The 18,295-nt window shown below is 42.3% G+C and overlaps 1 protein-coding gene across 4 annotated transcripts in view; it reads right to left on the minus strand.

Moving 5' to 3' along the window:
• The window catches only part of LOC138350668 (uncharacterized), a 625,641-nt gene that overhangs the window by 443,075 nt on the left and 164,271 nt on the right, over positions 1–18,295 (minus strand). The gene's annotated exons all lie outside the window — the stretch shown is intronic.

Raw genomic sequence — 18,295 nt, forward strand, 5'->3', positions numbered from 1 at the left:
AACATTTAAACTGGCAGAAAGCCACTATTGCTGACCTAAAAAAGCTTAGTGTCTGTTTAACAGAAAACTTGATAATATTCATATATCAATTATTGTAACTGTCAACACAAATCTTCAGTGTAATATCTATCAAAACAGTTTCAATTACTCTTTTTTTTTCATCTGTTGTCAGTGCTGTTTAAGGAAGGGGAGAGAGAATCCTTCTAAAAAACTAATAAAAGAAGTTATGCCTGGTTGGAATTGTCACGTTAAAGCATTCCAAATTACATCTATTATTGGGATACTTTGTGGCAAGATGCTGGGTGTCCCAGAGATGGCTGGGATACTCTGTGGCAAGATGTTGGGTGTTCCAGAGATGGTTGGGATACTCTGTGGCAAGATGCTGGGTGTCCCAGAGATGGCTGGGATACCCTGTGGCAAGATGCTGGGTGTCCCAGAGATGGTTGGGATACTCTGTGGCAAGATGCTGGGTGTCCCAGAGATGGCTGGGATACTCTGTGGCAAGATGCTGGGTGTCCCAGAGATGGCTGGGATACTCTGTGGCAAGATGCTGGGTGCCCCAGAGATGGCTGCCTGTCCCAGACCAGACCAAGAACTAGTGCTCTAACCATCATATTATCAACAGGATTTAAGACAAAACTAATATTTTACAATCAAAGGATTTCTGATTGCCTTTAGAGACAAAACGGTTTATGAATTTCGTGATGAAATTATAAAATTATGAAAGTAAGGAACGTCGTTGAAGATTCATCTGGCCCTGTATTACATGTAATACTTTCAGAGACAAGTATACAGGACACGAGACTTAACCTGACCTTACAGCAAAATGATGTCCAAGTAAACCCATCCTCATCCTTCCCCCCTCCACGTCCTCCTCATTCTCTCCCTGCCTGTACAACAACACTCCACACACACACTCACACAATACACAGTGCACAACCTACTAATCATAGAATTAAGATGTGAATAAGGCTGTCTTTCTAAACTGTTTCTACCTCTTGTATTTCGCCATTCCAAACGATCATTCCCGAGCGGTAGCCAAAACTGGGTTCTTGAAATTCTCGCGAAGGTTTGATCGGGCAACTAACAGCCTTGTAGCAGGCTTAAGCTATCGATTGGTTCAATTACCAACTGTTCAAGTAGCTCTAGTTGCCTAACAACCAGAAGTTTGCGGCCTCGGCCGAACTAACACCCACCAGCCACTTAGTCTACCAAGACACAACACAAACATCCACCTTAGTACAGATTAGACTAGGCTTCCTGGCCCCCACAAGGTCATGTTGACCAAAGTCAGCTTCACTGACGAATCTGGCCAGATTCGTTCTCCAGCTCAACTACTTGAAGTAATTCATGAGATCACCCAGATTACCTACAAAAAATGTGTTCAAAATAACAACTGGAGCCATCTTGTTGGTACACAATGCAGACCTTCCAGAACTCCTTTCGACCGACAGTCTGAACAAACTATTGGAGAAGGTGGATCACAGTCTACCCCCCGGCCAACTTCCAAGCCAAACGCACCATTTTTGTACATAGGATCCATGACATCATCATGGATCACTCAGTTTACGAGATATCTGCAGAAATCTGGAGAAAAAACAGGGATATTAAATTAATTCAGGCCCACTGGTTTACAACTCAATCCCACAACAACCAAGTACTGAAGCTATTTCTGGCTTCACCGGAGCAAGCAGCACAAGTCTGCTACCTTGGCTTTTCTGCATTTGGCATCAAGTCTGGCCCTGACAAAATCACCTTACAGAGGTTTCACAAGCTCAAACAATGCTTCCAGTATGACCACTATTCTAGTGCATGCAATATTGAAATCCCCAAGTGCAGCAGGTGGGCAGGGGAACACAACTACAGGGAATGCACAAGCCCAACACCCAAGTGTGCACAATGCAATGGTGCACACATTGCTATCTCTTATTTGTGTCCTCATAGACAGGATGCAATCAAGCAAGCACAAGAAACGGTGACAACAGCCCGTCAACAAGCAGCAATCACCATTCCTGCCCCTCCTCCACCAGTAAACGCCTGGGGTAACCCCAACCAACAACAGGCCCAATTCCCAGGGTTGCAGGCCCAGTCGGTCGCCCAAGGGAAACACCAATGCAACCAACACCTCAATAACTCTACAGTTATACCAGGGCAAACCCAGAACCATCCAGAACAGGCCTCAACATCTAACCTTCTCGCAACAAACCCCGATCCTAATCCCAGCTTAGGAGCTAAACTCCTAAAATTTGCCCAAATCACATTTCCAAACAACCCAGTGAAGCTGTTGACCAGACCACACACGACGACGTTTCGGTCCGTCCTGGACCATTCTCAAGTCGATTGTGAATCTCCTGGATTTCTGGAACTCACTCAGGATGGACAATGGCCTGTCCCCTGTCCACATGCCCGAGTACTCGCTGGCCTACCTGTCTCCTAACAACACAACAGCCGCCGGCCAGGCCCAAGCAAAACCCAACAACTCCAACCCAAATACTCTCCACCCCCAGGCCTCATCCAACGCTCAAGAGACACCAAACTCCCAGAATCACCCCGGTCCCTCCACCCCGACAAACTAACAAACACCCAGGTCCACCATTCCTACAGTAGTCCCAGACAGGATTGTACTCAAAGCCCTCACAAGCACCCTTGCCATAAGAAACCCTAGACGCAATCAGCGCCTCACACACCGCAGTTCCACACACCATTGTTCTAAGAGGCTCAGGGCCAACACTAGCAGCCGAAGCTCATCCCCTGAGGACAGGGTAAGGGTAAGCAACCCCCCTAATACTCCATCTGTGAGTGACTCTAGCACTACAGACGTGGACATCGAGAACAGCAGCGTCAACAAAGACCCCTCAATTGTACAGCAACGTGTGGAAAACCTCATCCATCCCCCTGCCGGAACCAGAAACATGATTGCTGGCCCAAGAGACCTATCCTCCACCTACACACACATCAGAAGCCAAACCGAAGTTAACAACACTGACACTCGAGCCAAACAAGCACATACGACTCACATCCAACAATGGGGATCACCATTCTTCAAGTGAATATCAGACTCTACTTCAACAACAGATACCTCCTCACCCTGGAGGTAGCCAGACTTAACCCAGATATTATCTTACTCAATGAAACAGCGGGTAGACAGGACCAGCACATTTCTCTTTGGGGATATTCTACTATGGAGGTCAACAGGGGAAAGCACAGCGGGGTGGCAATCCTAATAAAGAGAAGGCTTTCCTACCGCCCAATCCTCATAGAAGATGACCACTTCCTTGCAATAGAATTCACCACCTCACACGGCCCCCTAATCGTCTGCACCGCATACCTACCCCCAAGACTCGCTTACCTCCCCTCTATCCCACTCAACAGGCTGCTCGACAGGACACTCCCAACTATAATTGCAGGAGACCTGAATGCCCACCACCACCAGGCCCTATTTAACGCTCCTACCAGAGCAGACCTAAAGGGCAGACAGCTCTTCAGTTTAATGCAAAACAGAGACCTCTCCTTCGAAGGCCCCCACTTCAAGACATTCTTTACTGGCACCGTGAGGGGGCTCCCCTGACATAGTACTGACCAACAGAGACTGTGACCTGTTCCACAGCAGAGTGACCCCCAGGCAAGAACGTGGGGTCGGATCACATACATGTGGTCACCACCCTCTAAGCTACCCCCCTTCCAGTTTGTGACACCTCCCAGGTGACTATGACACCTTCCTCACTGACGACCCCATCATCGAGTTTGACAACCTACCCACCCAAACAATAGACCAAGCAGTAAATACCATCCACAAAAGCATCCAGAGGCCACCTGTGAAAGATCCACCACCAATATAAACCGACCCAAGAAATCAGAGGTGAAATGAAGGAGTACCAACGAGCCTGTCAAACCCACTGCCAAACTGGCCAGCCACCAGTGTTGTCCCTACAATCACTCAGAAGGGAAACCATAGACCTAATGCTAACTCATAAGAGCCACATATGGGGAACCCTTGTGAGACAGGCCAACCAGTACAAAAAGGAGCCAGGAGCCTTCTGGCATAAGATCAGACAGCTCTTGGGATCGGCTAACCCCAGCCTCACCTGCCTCATACACACATTCCTGGATTAAGTTGTCGAGGAACAACAGGGAAAAATAGAAGACCCACAAGAACAGGCTGACCTCATCAGTGCAGTATGGAAAAGACACTCACGGCTTCAAACAGCAGAGCCTTCAACAACATTCACTTCATCCGTGTCAACCAATGGACAACAGAAAATGCCGCCTCCCTTCTCAGCACCCCCTTGATAGACCTGACAACCCTCTTTTATTTTTTTATTTTTGCCACATATTTCTTATTTGATAGTTGTGATGTGCAATGTTATGCCGCATATGCATGGTATTTGCATTTTTCGAAATTAAAGAGCATTTGTCAATCGTCCGATACTTGTGGAGTTCATGTAGATCGCTGCGTAAGGCCTCAATATTATGTTCACTCCATACTTTACCATAAATCTTAGCATCATCTTCAATTTTGATGATATGGTTCAATTGGTGGAAATTGTTCATCATATCCAAGCAACTATTTTACATCTGTATCTTCACCTCTATATTTCCTGGACCTTCTAGTCAGGTCAGGCTTGACAGAATAATTCTCAAAGGGGAGACTCGTTTTTCGGCTACCTGGGATCATAACACTACCCTATCACATATCCACCTTATGTGTATGAATGGGTGTGTGTGTGTGTGTGTGTGGAAGCAAGCTAGTGGAGACATCTGGGACGCCAGAATGTCGGTACCGTCTAAGAATCATCCGCCAGTTATGGCTGCTATAAGGAAGGCGGTACTTCAAGGACACAGGGTGGCCGGAAGCGCACAAGGGCTGGTTGTGTGGAGGACCAGAGGACATATGTGACAGATGTGGATTTGGGAGTTGACATTTGGCTGGAGCAATTGACGGAAGGTAGTTCTGTCCTGCACGTCAGACTGGGCGGTGATCCAATGGAAGCCGAGGGTACATAAACAGAGTAAGTGAGGACATCAGTTGGTGGACATGTCCCAGTCTGGTTGCCTCCACACCTCAGTGTAGCAGTGTAGACCTCTTTGTGGTTTACGTGAGTGTGCATCTTAAGTAGCATATTATGATGCTACTGATGTAAGCATCATACTGATGAGATGTTAGGGGGGTGGGTGCTAGAGCTCCTAGTTAGAGTTCCAATTTCCCGGGTGTTAAGGTCACGACACAAATATGAAGTGGCAGACTAAAGCGTAACTAACGAACCTGCGACACAGCAACAAAATATCATCAGAAATCAACCTGCTCTCACACAAGACAGCACCTATATGACTTATTGCTTATAGTCACTATTTCGCTTATAAATAAATACATATGTGAAATATTCCAAGCCATATTTTTTCCTTTCAAGGGACTAACTTTTTCTCAGTTTTATTAAACAATAGAGATTTAAAAAAAAAATTGACTATATCCTAGGTTACTTTAAAATTTATTTAAATATTTTAATTTTGTTTTATTATTTTTATAAAACTGTAATATCAATATAGGTATAGATTCAGTACTAATTGTATATCTTAACATACTGAGAAGGTTAGGTTAGGTTGTGGTTTTATATTCAGCTTTTCAAGGTAAACTCAATTATTCACAATAAATTAGTATGTCACATATGCACTTATTCATAAGCAAGATATTGACTATAAGCAAGTGCGAGAACGGGTTGCAGAAGTGATATACGAGTGGTAGAAAGAGGCCTACGTTTTGGAATTCAAGTGTGGTGCTAACCATAGCTGGCGGCTATCTTGATGTTATCTTGAGATGGTTTCGGGGCTTAGCGTCCCCGCGGCCCGGTCCTAGACCAGGCCTCCTTTATGTTATACTCCCTTAGGAAGCAACCCACACCAGCTGTCTAACTCCCAGACACCTATTTACGGCTAGGTAACAGGGGCATCAGGGTGTAAGAAACTCTGCCCATTTGTTTCCGCCTCCACCGGGGATCGAACCCCGAACCTTAAGACTACTAATCCGAAGCGCTGTCCACCCAGCTGTTAGGCCCTATTCAGGGGCATTCAAAGAGTTAAAGGAGGAATAGAAGGCTATACTACAGGGTCAAGGCCTTTCCCAGTATTTATAGCTAAGTGGATTAGTGTGCTGGGCAACATGAATATTATCGTGTACTAATATTATTAATCAACAAACAATAAAGAAAATATATATATAAACAGAGAAGTAAGATATATTCTTTTGGGTGAGTATCCTCCCAGAGCGCCAGCTATGTAGCAGAGATGGCAGGAAGTTATGATAAATGTGACCAGTGTAATTGTGCTGTGGGGCCCAGGTCCAAACATCCAACCACATGCGAGGGTTGCAAGTTTGTATATGACGGCTTGTGTCTCATGATCTCGGTCCCCTTGTGTGAGACATACACCAACGGTCCCCTTGTGTGAGACATACACCAACGGTGGCCTTGTGTGAGACATACACCAACGGTGGCCTTGTGTGAGACATACACCAACGGTCACCTTGTGTGAGACATACACCAACGGTCCCCTTGTGTGAGACATACACCAACGGTGGCCTTGTGTGGGACATACACCAACGGTGGCCTTGTGTGAGACATACGCCAACGGTCACCTTGTGTGAGACATACACCAACGGTCACCTTGTGTGAGACATACACCAACGGTCACCTTGTGTGAGACATACACCAACGGTGGCCTTGTGTGAGACATACACCAACGGTCCTCTTGTGTGAGACATACACCAACGGTCACCTTGTGTGAGACATGCACCAACGGTGGCCTTGTGTGAGACATACACCAACGGTCCCCTTGTGTGAGACTTGCACCAACGGTGGCCTTGTGTGAGACATACACCAACGGTCCCCTTGTGTGAGACATGCACCAACGGTGGCCTTGTGTGAGACATACACCAACGGTGGCCTTGTGTGAGACACACCAACGGTGGCCTTGTGTGAGACATACACCAACGGTCCCCTTGTGTGAGACATACACCAACGGTGGCCTTGTGTGGGACATACACCAACGGTGGCCTTGTGTGAGACATACACCAACGGTCACCTTGTGTGAGACATATACCAACGGTGGCCTTGTGTGAGACATACACCAACGGTCACCTTGTGTGAGACATACACCAACGGTGGCCTTGTGTGAGACATGCACCAACGGTCCTCTTGTGTGAGACATACACCAACGGTCCTCTTGTGTGAGACATACACCAACGGTCACCTTGAGTGAGACATACACCAACGGTCACCTTGTGTGAGACATACACCAACGGTCACCTTGTGTGAGACATACACCAACGGTGGCCTTGTGTGAGACATACACCAACGGTCCTCTTGTGTGAGACATACACCAACAGTCACCTTGTGTGAGACATACACCAACGGTCACCTTGTGTGAGACATACACCAACGGTCATCTTGTGTGTGACATACACCAACAGTCACCTTGTGTGAGACATACACCAACGGTGGCCTTGTGTGAGACATACACCAACGGTCATCTTGTGTGTGACATACACCAACGGTCACCTTGTGTGAGACATACATCAACGGTCATCTTGTGTGTGACATACACCAACGGTCACCTTGTGTGAGACATACACCAACGGTGGCCTTGTGTGAGACATACACCAACGGTCATCTTGTGTGTGACATACACCAACGGTCACCTTGTGTGAGACATACACCAACGGAGGCCTTGTGTGAGACATACACCAACGGTCACCTTGTGTGAGACATACACCAACGGTCACCGTGTGTGAGACATACACCAACGGTCATCTTGTGTGAGACATACACCAACGGTCACCTTGTGTGAGACATACACCAACGGTCCCCTTGTGTGAGACATACACCAACGGTCACCTTGTGTGAGACATACACCAACGGTCCTCTTGTGTGAGACATACACCAACGGTCCTCTTGTGTGAGACATACACCAACGCTCACCTTGTGTGAGACACACACCAACGGTCACCTTGTGTGAGACGTACACAAACGGGAACTGTAGGTAAGCACCACTAGGTAAGTAACGTCAGGTAAGCACTGACAGGTAAGCACTGACAGGTAAGTACTGTCAGGTAAGTACCGTCAGGTAAATACTGTCAGGTAAGCACTGACAGGTAAGCACTGTCAGGTAAATACTGTCAGGTAAGCACTGACAGGTAAGCACTGACAGGTAAATACTGTCAGGTAAGCACTGACAGGTAAGCACTGACAGGTATATACTGTCAGGTAAGCACTGACAGGTTAGCACTGACAGGTAAGCACTGACAGGTAAGCACTGACAGGTAAGCACTGTCAGGTATGCACTGACAGGTTAGCACTGACAGGTAAGCACTGACAGGTAAGCACTGACAGGTAAGCACTGACAGGTAAGCACTGGCAGGTAAGCACTGACAGGTAAGCACTGTCAGGTATGCACTGACAGGTTAGCACTGACAGGTAAGCACTGACAGGTAAGCACTGTCAGGTAAGCACTGTCAGGTAAATACTGTCAGGTAAGCACTGACAGGTAAGCACTGACAGGTAAATACTTTCAGGTAAGCACTGACAGGTAAGCACTGACAGGTAAGCACTGACAGGTATATACTGTCAGGTAAGCACTGACAGGTTAGCACTGACAGGTAAGCACTGACAGGTAAGCACTGTCAGGTAAGTACTGACAGGTAAGTACTGTCAGGTAAGCACTCTCAGGTAAGCACTGACAGGTAAGCACTCTCAGGTAAGCGCTGACAGGTAAGCACTGACAAATAAGCACTCTCAGGTAAGCACTGACAGGTAAGCACTGACAAGTAAGCACTCTCAGGTAAGCGCTGACAGGTAAGCACTGACAGGTAAGCACTGACAGGTAAGCACTGACAAGTAAGCACTCTCAGGTAAGCACTCTCAGGTAAGCACTCTCAGGTAAGCACTGACAGGTAAGCACTGACAAGTAAGCACTCTCAGGTAAGCGCTGACAGGTAAGCACTGACAGGTAAGCACTGACAGGTAAGCACTGACAAGTAAGCACTCTCAGGTAAGCGCTGACAGGTAAGCACTGACAGGTAAGCGCCTGTCAGGTAAGAACTGACAGGTAAGCACTGACAGGTGAGCACTGATAGGTAAACACAGACAGGTAAGCACTGACAGGTAAGCACTGACAGGTAAGCACTGACAGGTAAGCACTCTCAGGTAAGCACTGACAGGTAAGCACTGACAGGTAAGCACTGACAGGTAAGCACTGATAGGTAAACACACAGGTAAGCACTGACAGGTTAGCACTGACAGGTAAGCTCTGACAGGTAAGATCTGACAGGTAAGCACTGACAGGTAAGCACTGACAGGTAAGCACTGACAGGTAAGCACTGACAGGTAAATACTGACAGGTAAGCACTCTCAAGTAAGCGCTGACAAGTAAGCACTGACAGGTAAGCACTGACAAGTAAGCACTGACAGGTAAGCACTCTCAGGTAAATACTGACAGGTAAGCACTCTCAGGTAAGCGCTGACAGGTAAGCGCCTGTCAGGTAAGCACTGACAGGTAAGAACTGACAGGTAAGAACTGACAGGTAAGAACTGACAGGTAAGCACTGACAGGTAAGCACTGATAGGTAAACACAGACAGGTAAGCACTCTCAGGTAAGCACTGACAGGTAAGCACCTGTGTGATCTGTGTCAAGAACTTAATGTATATATATATATATATATATATATATATATATATATGTCGTACCTAGTAGCCAGAACTCACTTCTCAGCCTACTATGCAAGGCCCGATTTGCCTAATAAGCTAAGTTTTCATGAATTAATTGTTTTTCGACTATCTAACCTACCTAACCTAACCTAACCTAACTTTTTCGGCTACCTAACCCAACCTAACCTATAAAGATAGGTTAGGTTAGGTTAGGTAGGGTTGGTTAGGTTCGGTCATATATCTACGTTAATTTTAACTCCAATAAAAAAAATTGACCTCATACATAATGAAATGGGTAGCTCTATCATTTCATAAGAAAAAAATTAGAGAAAATATATTAATTCAGGAAAACTTGGCTTATTAGGCAAATCGGGCCTTGAATAGTAGGCCGAGAAGTGAGTTCTGGCTACTAGGTACGACATATATATATATATATATATATATATATATATATATATATATATATATATATATATGTCGTACCTAGTAGCCAGAACTCACTTCTCGGCCTACTATTCAAGGCCCGATTTGCCTAATAAGCCAAGTTTTCCTGAATTAATATATTTTCTCTAATTTTTTTCTTATGAAATGATAGAGCTACCCATTTCATTATGTATGAGGTCAACTTTTTTTTATTGGAATTAAAATTAACGTAGATATATGACCGAACCTAACCAACCCTACCTAACCTAACCTAACCTATCTTTATAGGTTAGGTTGGGTTAGGTAGCCGAAAAAGTTAGGTTAGGTTAGGTTAGGTAGGTTAGGTAGTCGAAAAACAAATAATTCATGAAAACTTGGCTTATTAGGCAAATCGGGCCCTGCATAGTAGGCTGAGAAGTGCGTTCTGGCTATTAGGTACGACATATATATATATAAATATATATAAATATATATAAATATATATATATATATATATATATATATATATATATATATATATATATATATATATATATATATATAAGAAAATGTACATTGGGTTTATGAAAGTAAATAGTATTGATGTTTCTACATTGTTGTAAAGTCACTAACGCGGAGAGCGTTTCGGGCAGATCTTTAATCTTAAAGATAATTAAGTTTGTATTTGTCGCAAAGTTTTAAGAATATTATTATACACATTGTAAAAAACATAACTATGATATAAGTTATGTTCAACCTAACAACTATGATATAAGTTACGTTCAACCTAACAACTATGATATAAGTTATGTTCAACCTAACTACTATGATATAAGTTATGTTCAACCTAACTACTATGATATAAGTTATGTTCAACCTAACAACTATGATATAAGTTATGTTCAACCTAACAACTATGATATAAGTTATGTTCAACCTAACAACTATGATATAAGTTATGTTCAACCTAACAACTATGATATAAGCTATGTTCAACCTAACAACTATGATATAAGTTATGTTCAGCCTAACAACTATGATATAAGTTATTAGCAGTGATTACAATGGTGAAGGTGAATGTCTTAAGCATTGGTGGAGGAGGGTAGCACAAGATACAGGACGAGTTTAAAGCTCTAGGTAGGAAACTACGAGGATGAAACTAAGTACTTTTTGCTTTTACTTTTGAATAAGACATAGGCTGGACAGCTTTTATTTCGTTGGGGAGTGAGTTCCATAGACTAGGTGTTACGGCCTCTTTGGGTCGTAACCGGGTTCTTGATGGATGAACCTAAGTGATAGTATCCGGCCCCAAGTCGGTAGTGGCTTTCATGAAGTAGACTAGGTAATGCAATAAATAAAAAAAGGGGGATTAACACAACTGATTCCTTTATCAATATATTCCCATCACCTTAAATAAAAACATTAACATAAAATATTACTACACATAGATGTATATACAGGTGTCTCACACTGAGCACTCTACGACGCTAACACAATGCAGCCTTCGTCAATATTCGTGTTTCCACAACACACAGTACCATTCCCAACCTTACTGGCCACAGTACTGGGAAACACTGGCGAGTCTACCTTTTGCCGTGGCCCAGCCTACCGGCAGTCTCACGAGCGGCCTCTCTGCCCACAACCACTTTCCAGCTAAGTGCTGGCAGAGAACCTCAGCCAAGCGCTGATTGGGGCCTCTACACAGACAAATACAAGGTTATCGCACACATTGCAGGAGCCTCTAGCGACGGGCTAGTAATGCTCCTCGACAGGCACCTCACTGTCGGTCGTCTCTTCCCCGTAGCCAATCCCAGGATACGCTGAATTCTTCCGCTACTACTCCCCTAGCAGAAACTACACTATTCCTGATCGGCGGCGGCTCACTTAGCCTTCAGGCGGGACTAAGTTGGGAGAGTTTAGGCTACCCAGGGCCATCCTCAGTACCACTGCTGCCCCACGTCACCTCTGTGGATACAGACACGTCATCAGTTATAGGTACTGGAGAAACCAGGAAGCAACATACACACTCGGGCATTGACATTTTGCTTGTAGCTCCAACAGATGGCACTGGTCTTGAATCGCCACATCACCAGAGGTCACTCACTACTACCTCACTTGTTAACAAAGGCAGGAATCTTGAGCCATTTGCAGGAATCAGACTGTCTCCACTAGAAGGCGTCGTCCATATGACAGCAGATACTGTGGGGTTAGAGAGCTGACTCACAGATGGAGCTGACGTCGCTACTCCATACTCCGACGATGTAGTCGGGTTCATAACACTAGGTCTCTTTATTTGCATAGAGTGTTTACACAGCTTTAGTTATGTTCTATTATATGTATTAATACTAAGCATTAATACTCTGCGTATATCAATGAGATATTTATTTCTGGTATGGTGATTATGGGTTCTATTACATCTGTCCAGGAAGAGTTTCAGAACAGGGTTTGCATTTAAGAACAAGGTTTTGTACATGTAAATAGGACATGAGAATGTGTGGATTGAATGAATGTTCAGCATGTTTAGGGATTTAAAAAGAGGGGCTGTGTGTTGTCTGAAAATAGAGTTAGATATTGTTCTGATTGCAGTATTTTTTGCTGGGTGATGATGGGCTTGAGGTAATTTGCAGTAGTTTAACCCCATGCACAGATACCGTATGTAAGATAGGGATAGATTATCGAGTAGTATAATTAAAGGAGAACAGAGTGGGAAACATAATATTTTATTTTAGAGAGTAAAGTTTTTGAGCCTTTGTATGTGGGTGCTGAAGTTGAGTCTCATATCTATGTATAGGCCAAGGAACTTTCCATAATTTTTATTGCTGATGTTAACTTTGTCTACCTGAAGTTGAATTAGTTTTAATGATTTTCTTCCAAATAAAATGTAGTAAGTATTTTTCAAGTTTAGTGCGAATTAGTTAGTTAACATCCATGAGTGGACTTTTTTCATTCGTTATTTACAACATTATCTAGTGTGTTTGGGTTGGGGTCTGAGTAGAAAAAGATAGTATCGTCAGCAAATAGCATAGGTTTAAGAATGTTAGAGACATTAGGCAAATCATTGGTGTATATAAGAAGTAGGAGAGGTCCTAGAATGCTGCCCTGTGGCACTCCTACAGATAATGATTGAGTGGGGGAGGTTATATCATTGATGGCAACATATTGATGTCTGTCTCCATGATAGGAGAATATAGTTCAGGGCAAGACCTCGGATTCCATAATGGAGAAGTTTAAGTAAGTGGTAGTTATAGTTAACAGTACCAAAGGCCTTTCTCAGGTCAATGAAGAACCCAACTGGGAACTCATTTTTGTCAATGGCTGTGTAGATTATATCAAGCAGATATAATTACTCGTGTAGATTATATCAAGTAGATATAATTCATCTTGTAGATTATATCAAGCAAATATAATTACAGATATAGAGTTACTCATGATTTTTAGGGATATCAGGTAAAGTATGACATTCTAGAGATTTGTTGAATATCAGAGCTATGGATGGGGCAAGTGCATGAACGGCATTCGTGTAAACCATAGATGGTATTTCACTAGTGTTCCCAGCTATGATTTTAGTGAGTAAATGATAGACATAACATCTGCCAAGCTGACTGGTAAAAGGAAAAGAGAGTTAGGATAGCTAACGGTAAGATATGTAGTAACATGTGTCTGAGGGATTTTTTTTGACGAGGTGAGCACCAACAGATGGAAAGAAGCTATTAAATTCAGTTGTCATTTCTAAGTCTGTTGCAGGTGTGTAACGATCCTTGGAGAGTTTTATCTGTGTGTTATGTGATTGTTGTTTAGATCCTTGATTGACTTAATATGCTTTTCATGTTTCCTTTTGCTTCTTTGAATCTACGCCCATAATAGGAATGTTTCGTTCTTCCTGTTATACTGGTAAGCATTAATGAGTATCTCTTAATTAATTAATTTGATTAACTATGTATTTGATAACTAGGCCAATACTATGTTTTTTTCATATTCATGTTTCATGATGATTGCTTTGAGTATGCCACTCGTGAGCAAGGGGTTGTTTAATCTTTTGGCAGTTATTTGCTTGGTGAGGAGAGGACAATGAATGTTGTAGAGGCTATACAGTTTTGGAAAAGAAGGTGTTGACTAATGAATTTATATCCTGTGTATTATTGAATTCAGATTCCAAGTTTACATTGTGAAGTGCATTTGAGAGATTGACTATTGCTGCTTTGCTGTGTAACCTGAAGGTAAGTTTCTTGGTATCCAATGGTGTTATGTCCATGTTTACTAAGAAGATGGTTGGATAGTGGTCAGTTGTTCTGTCAGTGATAATAACAGATGCAAGGGGGGTTATGTTATTCCATAAGTGATCCAAGGTTGTTGCGGATGTTTGAGTGATTCGGGTGGGCCTGGTGATTGTGGGGGTTAGCAATCAGGAGTTCATGCTCTTTAGGAAATTGTCAACATGAGGTCTATATCGTTGACACGCGTCAATATTGAAGTCACTTACTAGAATAACGTGATTTTTGTTGAGCTTGTTGTTTATGATTAGATTTCTTAGGTGATCTGAGAATGCAGTTGTATTAGTATTGGGAAACCTATTGATAGCTCCAATTGTCAAGGAGGATTTGAGGGATTTTATCGAGAATTGAGCAAAGGTAGAATCACAATAGTCGTCTCTATCACTAATAACACTAGTGAAAATGAAGGTGTTATAGTAATAGATAGCTGTGCCACCTCCTTTTTTATTTGGTCAACAATTGTGAATGGCTTTATAACTGGGTAAGTTGTAAAGTTGGGTATGGTCCTTACTTAGCCATGTGCAGGCGATGAGTCACAATAACGGGGCTAAAGTATGTTGACCAGACCACACACTAGAAGGTGAAAGGACGACGACGTTTCGGTCCGTCCTAGACCATTCTGAAGTCGATTCGAAACGTCGTCGTCCCTTCACCTTCTAGTGTGTGATCTGGTCAACTTACTTAGCCATGTTTCTGATAAAATAATGAATGATAGTTTAGTACCTAATGCTGAGAGTAGTGCATTTATGTCATCAAAATGTTTATCTTGTGATCTAACATTTTGGTTGAATACTAATAGGTTTGTGTTATTTTGGAGTTTGTTTTTTGCAAGAATCCCTGTGTAGTACCTGCAGCAGTGATGATCAATATGATGGTTATTGTAGATTTGTGACAGCAGATTTAGTTCAGGGTCAATATCAGCTTGCATGTAGATACACTGGAGTCAAGATACAATCAAGTAATCTATTACAGAACAGTAAAGTACTAAATCTGCTTTAAATCTACTTTCTATAATTTTTACAAGTACAGTAACAGTAAAAATTTAGATTTATAAACAAGCAATATTAAAAATTCAAATCAATGTCAATAGAATAAAAGTAAGAGCAAAAAACAATACTGTAATTGACAAATGAAGAAATGAACAATATATAACGGTGGGATAAACAAGATAAAAAATATGTAAAATTAATGTGCTTATGATGTACTCACATAGTTGTGCTTGTTGGGGTTGAGCTCTGGCTCTTTGGTCCCGCTTAGATTTACCTACATTTATCTATGATTTTAAAATATTACAATTGTCAAATTCAGAACAAGAAACTATTTCCGTAACGACTTACACAAATGGTTTCAATAATGAATGAACTAAACAGGAGTACATTAGTCTAAATCAGACCTTACATCTTGGCTAATAGTGAGTAACATTTAGCTTACAGTTTGAGAGGTGATATATGTTGGGAAAATAAAGCGTAGTTTACCATTAGAGCAGTGAGAAATATTGCCACATTTTATATTACAAAAGTAGACGATGAGAATACAATCAGGTTCTAGGGGTAACCTAGAGCAAAATCTCTCCCAACACTGTAACATAGATCTGACTTCCATAGCACTCAAGATGCCTGTCAGTTGGCCGTCTCTTTACGACGGAAGTTCCTTCAAAATCTCTGTTATCCAGCTGGGGTCTTCCTGCTTTCTCTGCTGACCAGTCAGTTGCTTTAGTCTATAATGTATATCTGCTGCACCATTATATACATCACTTATTCTTAAGTTGTGTTTCCTGGCAATGAAGTTGATATTTCTGGAAAAGTTGGAGTGGCCAGTGACAAGTGAGTGCCTGAAAAAAGAATTGATTGAGTTTGCTGGATTAGTGATTCCCTTCACACAAAAATATATAATTCTTTGTAAACAACTTCTCCATTTGCAGACGATGAATCACAGTAACGGTGCTGAAGATATGATGACCAAACCACACATCAGAAGATGGGAAAACGACGACATTTGGGTTCGTCTTGGACCATTATCAAGTCGTGTGTATCAAACACATGACTTGATAATGGTCCAGGACGGACCGAAACGTCGTCGTTTCTCCATCTTCTGATGTGTGGTTTCGTTAACGTAATTTCTTTACGTGTGGGTGTGCACATCATGCCTGATATGAGATAACAATGAGTGCGAGGATGGACACCCAAGATTCGCCTTGAACATTTCCTCCATTCACAATTAAGCATACCAAGATCAGCCTTTTGTTGGTCCTATAGTTCACATCTATACAGGCTTAAATATTGAGTGCTAAATAACCTTACGTTTGAAAGATATTAAGATGACCGAATTTACTCCTAATGACATTTGTTCTAACTTTAGGTCTCTAATAGCATAACAAAATTTGAAAAGTTGCCCCTTTGAGGATATAATATGCCACAGATATTTGTCAGTATACTTTACAGAAATATCTGCTTAGTAAATATAATTTGGGGTCAATATATATTGTATCCAGTGAGTTAAAACAAGCTAGGGCACACTTGGCAGGATTCAACGTTAGGTTGTATTCTGCACTATATCTTTCACATATTCCTATCAAGGCGTCCATAGCATCTTTGGTGGGTGCGAGTAGAACTAGATCATCAGCATAACAGAAACATTGGCCGTAATACTGCCTGTGTGACAGCCAGCTTATGGCTCTTGGGATCAAGATAGACAACAAATGATATAGGACTAAACACTGCACCTTGTTTGACTCCATTTTTAGGAAGAAATATTCATAGAGGACAATACTCCAATTCACAGCTAATATACATACCTCATAAGAAATATATAAATAATCTAGTAATGACAGGGCATACTTCTCTGTTAAGCAATTCTCTAAAAATTTGATGCATGCAACTTTTTCAAAAGCTTTGGAAGCATCAGGAAATAAAGAGAGAACAGAACTACCTTACGAGTTGTAGAACTGAATCGTTTCCGCCACCATGAAACTACAGAGCGTTGTTGAGTCAACCTGTTCTCGCGAGCGTTCCCAACGTCAAGAACTGTCATACTGAAGTGCCTTATCCTAACCTACCAGACGACTCACGAACAGAAAAAGGCTTATGATATCAAGTGCGTGAGCTGCTACCATTTTCTAATGCGACAATTTTTAGATTTAGGTAAAGTATACGTCAAAATGCGACGTGGTATTAGGAGGACGCGAGACTGAGCAACCATTTCTGTATGCAAACTGAAGGTCAGAGGCGTCCAGTTGGTCAGCTGGAACGTCAGTAAGTAATCAAATTCTTTGTTTAATTTAGTGTTATTAGTGTTTAGTGGGGGAGTAAAGTGTTATCACTTTACTCCCCTACGGGCACAAAATTGGGACAACTATTTTTCTCTTGAATCTGAGCGAGCGACATATTTTTATGTCTGATGAACAAATATTTCTAAAAAATTCAATTCTTATCCGATCGACTTGTGGATAGTATGAAGATGTTTGCCATGAAATTTCAATTTACGTTTTCTTTATTAGCCAGATAGCCTATTTGAGAGAACGGAATTGTCTTGTATCTTCCTGGTAGAACTATTGTATTGTTGACATGGCGAGTGTAAGCGACGATGTTTCTTTATTTGGTGCCGGTCTAACGCATCCTTGTGTGACATTTTATACATATGTTCATCTAGAACATTCTATTGCGAATACATTGGTACAAAAATGAAATACGTACGTAGAAAATTAAGGTAAGGACAGTGAAAAGAATATTCACTTTTCAATACTGGTTACACTAAAATCCAGTAACAAGTAACACTTCGCCCAGTTCCCACACTCTTGCGGGTGGGCCGCTACCATGATTCTACATTTATATGCATATGTCCGTGTAGACAATTTTATTGTAATCTCAGAGATACCAAATTTAACGCTATAGGACAAGTGTGGAGTTGACAACCCTGAAAAGAATGAA

The sequence above is a fragment of the Procambarus clarkii genome, chromosome 46 (genome assembly GCF_040958095.1).
Source record: "Procambarus clarkii isolate CNS0578487 chromosome 46, FALCON_Pclarkii_2.0, whole genome shotgun sequence".
Lineage (NCBI taxonomy): Eukaryota > Metazoa > Arthropoda > Malacostraca > Decapoda > Cambaridae > Procambarus > Procambarus clarkii.